Source organism: Branchiostoma floridae, chromosome 9 (assembly GCF_000003815.2).
Source record: "Branchiostoma floridae strain S238N-H82 chromosome 9, Bfl_VNyyK, whole genome shotgun sequence".
Lineage (NCBI taxonomy): Eukaryota > Metazoa > Chordata > Leptocardii > Amphioxiformes > Branchiostomatidae > Branchiostoma > Branchiostoma floridae.
Genome location: NC_049987.1, coordinates 11685925 through 11691197, shown reverse-complemented (window position 1 = coordinate 11691197; position 5273 = coordinate 11685925). Strand labels below are relative to the sequence as shown.

The window sequence follows — 5273 nt, the reverse complement described above, 5'->3', positions numbered from 1 at the left end:
ATAGCATCCCTGCTCAATCAGAATTTCATGCTTACTCTCCCTGGTGAGGGGACACATGGTCAGGGTATGTGGCCGCAGCGCCCTTGTTCCCCAAGATTTGCAATACGACAATCGAACTGGTGACGATTATCTCCTACAATCTTAGGCCCCATTTCCACTAGACGGCGATCACGATGCGCTCTCATTGAGACCTAAATATAGTATGTGCATTCAAACCTTCGCTTTCACACTGGGTATATTAATTATTATACAAAAAGTAAGTGTGATTGAGAAGACAACAAAACACACAGAGTGTAAAAAGATTCGTTTCTTTTCTATACAATTCGTTGAGCGATCTGTCATATTTTAGGTCACAGGGAGGGTCCGACGAGAGCGCCGTCCTAGTGGAAAGGGGGATATTACTGGAGGTGAACATAGGACAAACCAAGCCTGGGAAAGAATGGACTGGATGTCCTGTGGTTTAGCAGTATTTTTTTAATGGATTTTTCTTTTTTTCGCCTTCGCGCATTCGTTTTGGGTTCTCCAAAGGATGCCACCCATAAACTTTAGTCGCTGTGGCATTATACCAGTGCCGCTGTGTGACAGGTTCGAGCCTATAGTATGCATACCTATTTCCTCTCCATGGTTTTAAACAACGCATAATCATCGTGGAAACATCTTATATAAGTCTTATGAAATTTCAATATGAGTCATGTGTGTCTCCTACTTACATAAGACGTTACCACGATTATTATGAGTTATCAAATTATTACATTTTTCGTGTGCAGCCAGTTAAGCCGTGCAAAGACTGTGAAAATATGCGGACGTGCTGGAAGTTCAAGGTTTCGACCTCGCGGACGTTGATATTTGGCGATTTTGCTGGTGATGTATGACGATTGAATTACAGACAGAGGGAGAGAGAGAGAGAGGGAGAAAGAGGGAAGGAGAAAATAAAGAGGAGGGATGGAGAGAGGGAGGAGGGAAAGAGGGAGGAGAGAAAGAGGAGAGGGAGAAAGGAAGTAGAGAGAGAGAGAGGAAGGGAGAGAGAGGGGAGAAAAGGGGAGACGGAAGTAGAGAGGGAGGGAGGCAGGGAGGCAGGGAGGGAGGGATGTAGGTAGGGAGGGAGGCATGGGATGCGACTGAGAGAAAGCAGAGAAGGAGGGAGAGTACCCCCCTCCCCACACATACAGTAGACGTTATCACGATGATTATGTGTAATTGACTAAAATGTAAAGTGCGTCTAGCTATGACTAATTGCTGTGCGTAGACTATGCCTAAATGCCTACGTGCTGTAAGCAAAGAGGTTGCTGTAAGGTTAAGTGCGTTGGCATTTATTGACATCAGGACAAGCGAATGAGAGAGAGAGAGAGAGAGAGAGAGAGTAAGGAAGAAGGAGAAGCAGATTGTCGAATGGTACATATAATGATACATTATACGCTTATACTGACTCTCAGGCACCGTAGCTGGTTATCGAGCATCAACAATTTAGAGACAAGTAGAAATACTTATTAGGCGATCACAGAACAATTTACACATTACTAGTTTTGGATACACAGTAACTAACAATTATCAACAACAACAAAGAAGGACAGAGGGAAAGAGAGAGAGACTGAAGACAGACAGCGGCGTAGTTTTGGATGGCGGCCTTGCCCCTTGTAAATTTTCATGCCTCACACAAACGTTTTATTCATGCTAGATTAAATGATGTGCGTAGACTATGACTAAATACCTACGTGCTGTAAGCAAGGAGGTTGCTGTAAGGTCACCGTAAGCGCGTTGGCAGTTATTGACATGAGCGGTAATGGAGGACAAGCGAATGAGAGAGAGAGAGAGTAAGGAAGAAGAAGAGAGAGAAGAAGACTCAAATTATTGGCGAATGGTATATATAACAATACATTATACACGTATACTGACTCTCAGGCACTGTAGCTGATTTTCTAGCGTTAATAATTTACGGACAAGTGTAAATACATAAGTTATCACGGAATGACAATGAAAACACAGTGATTAACAATTATCAACAACAAAGAAGGGCAGAGGGAAAGGGAGAGACTGAATACTGACAGCGGCGTAGTTTTGGATGGCGGCCTCACGCATGACGACGCGACACAGCCGGGTTTGTTTGCCTTACTCTCATTCTCTTTTGTCCGTCATTAAGATTAGCGGAAACACTGCGCATGCCGAAAAGAAAAGAAAGTAAGAGGTTGAAGCGCAGCCTAACTCATTTGGTCGGAACTGCAATGTATTGGTCTTCATGAAATCATGTATTCAATGAACGTTTGACTGTTACCATTATCTCAAAGAAGTGTTCGATGAACAACTTTATAGCGTTAACATTCCATTAAGTTCACACAAAACACATCAAACTATTTCTAGTGTCTGGAACAGGATATTTTGGCTAGATGGAATGAGCGAGGAAGGTAGAGACAGATAGGGAAGGACTCGGAGACAAAGAAGAGGGATGAGGGATGGAGAGAAGGGAGAGAGGGGGGAGAGAATGGGGAGAGAGTGAGTAAGGAAGGGAGACAAGGTGAGGGAGGAGGACGAGAGAGGAGGGAGGGGGGTCGACAAAGAGAGGAAGGGGAGTAAAAGGCTGATATGTTCATACGATACTTGTGTGGCCACGGACTCACCTAGCGACAAAGTCACGAACTACAAAATGTCTAAATTGTTTGTCAGTACTGTCAGCCATGCATGACGGGCACTTCTGTAGATTTCTGTTCCGCTGAAAAAGAACGTTTCATCTATTGTATCATTTTACATCAAACAAAATGATACATCCTTAAGATCACAAAAATTTTGAAAGCAACGAGCAACCCGAAAATTGTACTTGTCCCATCCCAGTACTAAGACCACTTGTCGTCCAGCTGAATGCGTAAATTATTGCATACCTAATGACCTTAGTAAGTCAACCAGGCATGACACACCGGTCATGATGTTAATAGAAATAACCATAAATTCACCATATGGTACATCGATTTTAAACAAGCTGCATGGCTACATGGAAACATAGAATGTTGAATAATAGCTTTTAAAGTGCAATGTTTGCATTGTGTTTTACTACACCGAGATGAATAAAAGAATGACAGAAACCTTGCAGGATGCACTTTTTTGTACTTCTGTAAGTATGTTAATGGCGTTACATCTATCTCCACTAATGTCACGGAATCGTAATGCACGTAATACTATGCAGACCCAAAATCGGCAGTATAAGCGTATTTTGCGAAGTGAATTTTACAACTTCTGTGTTTCTTTTCTCAGTTTTACGACAACCAACGGAGCATTTTTATATTTTACGACAATGCACATGCACACACCATAGTGAGAAGTACACTGGTGGGGAATCGCAATGCTTTATGGTTAACTAGGCTTGTTACAAGATGGCCGCTATCCAAGATGGCGGCTCTTGGTGGAAACCCGAAGTGAGTGCAAGAAAACAGACCACTGTTCGCCGGGATGACCATGGATGACTACACACAAGGTACGTATAGACGGTGGATACATGTGTCCTTTATCTTTCACGTCATTGATACTTATATGAGTAGCCGATCGCCCAATTTCTACAAAATATACCCTAGGAGACACCAGTTTGGTGCCAATGTCAACATTAACTTCGACTTGGGAGAGTACGGTAGCTTTAAAACGTACATGAAGTCATTTTGTCATTACTACTACATGAGCACTTTCAACACTGCAAATGTGAGGGTAATCGATCAAGCCAATCTCGAGAAATTCAACTCACAAGGCATTTGCCCCCCTCCCACTCACAGTAGTCAAAGAGTCAAAGCTGGTCAAAGTGTGTCAACTTCAAGGACTGGGATAAATTGAAAAAAAATAACTAATATTTTTGAAAGTAATTTATATCATGACTACATAAATCACTCTAACATATTCCAGGATATTGGAGAGATCCAATCATTTGGTCCTCAAATATTGACTTCCAAAGTTGCTTGAAATTTGCTTAGCAACATTGTTTACACTAGGTGAAGTTCAAGGACTGGGATAAATTCAAAGAAATCAATTAATATTTTTCAAAATGATCTAAATCATGCCTTCATAAATCACTCTAACATATTCCAGGATATTGGAAAGATCAACTTATTTGATCCTGAAATGCAGACTGCCAAAGTTGCTTGATTTTGCTTAACAATATTGTTTACACCAGGTGAACTTCAAGGACTGGGATAAATTCAAAGAAATCAATTAATCCTCTTTAAAAGATTTTAGATCATGCCTACATAAACTACTCTAACATATTTTGAAATATTGGATAGATTTGTTTATTTGATCTTGAAATATAGACTACCAAAGTTGGTTGGATTTTGCTTAACAATATTGTTTAAACTAGGTGAACTTCAAGAACTGGGATAAATTCAAAGAAATCAATTAATCCTCTTTAAAATATTTTAGATCATGCCTACATAAATTACTTCAACATATTCCAGAATATTGTTGAGATTTGATTTTTTGATCCTGAAATAGAGACTGCCAAAGTTGCATGAATTTTGCTTAGCAATATTGTTTACACTAGGTGAACTTCAAGGACTGGGATAAATTTTAAAAAATCAATTAATTTTTTTGAAAGTATATCAAAACATGACTACATATAGCATTCTACCAAACTCCAGGATATTGGAGAGATCCACTTATTTGATCTGTAAATATTCACAGTCAAAGTTGCTAGACTTTTGGTCAGTTGTATTGTTTACACTAAGTGAAGTTCAATGACTGGGATGAATTCAAAGTAATCAATTGATTATTTTCAAAGTAATTCAAAACATGACAGTATATATCACTTTAATATACCCCTGGATATTGGAGACATCCACTCATTTGATTTAGTATAATATACAGTCAGAGTTTCCTGAATTTTGGTCAGCCATATTGTTTACACAGTATGCAGTTTAATGACTGGGATAAATTCAATGAAATCAATTGATTCTTTTCAAAGTAATTGAAAACATAACTGCATATATCACTGTAACATATGCCTGTATATTGGAGAGATCCACTCATTTGATTTGATATCATAGACAGTCAAAGTTTCCTGAATTTTAGTCAGCCATATTGTTTACACTGTATGCAGTTTAACTCTAATGGCAGGGATAGATTCAAAGAAATCAATTGATTTGTTTCAAAGTTATCTAAAACATAACTGCATATATTACTCTAACATATGCCTGTATATTGGAGAGATCCACTTATTTCATTTAGCATTATAGACAGTCAAACCTTCCTGAACTTTGGCCAGCAGCCATATTGTTTCCACTTTGTGAAGTACACCGTATGTATTG

At 39.4% G+C, this 5273-nt stretch overlaps 1 long non-coding RNA gene across 1 annotated transcript in view; it reads left to right on the top strand.

Moving 5' to 3' along the window:
* Positions 1–3302: 3302 nt before the first annotated feature.
* Positions 3303–5273, top strand: part of LOC118423623 — a 4006-nt gene continuing 2035 nt past the window's right edge. Inside the window, exon 1 of the long non-coding RNA XR_004832076.1 lies at positions 3303–3460. This is a non-coding gene — a long non-coding RNA (uncharacterized LOC118423623). The remainder of the gene's footprint in view (positions 3461–5273) is intronic.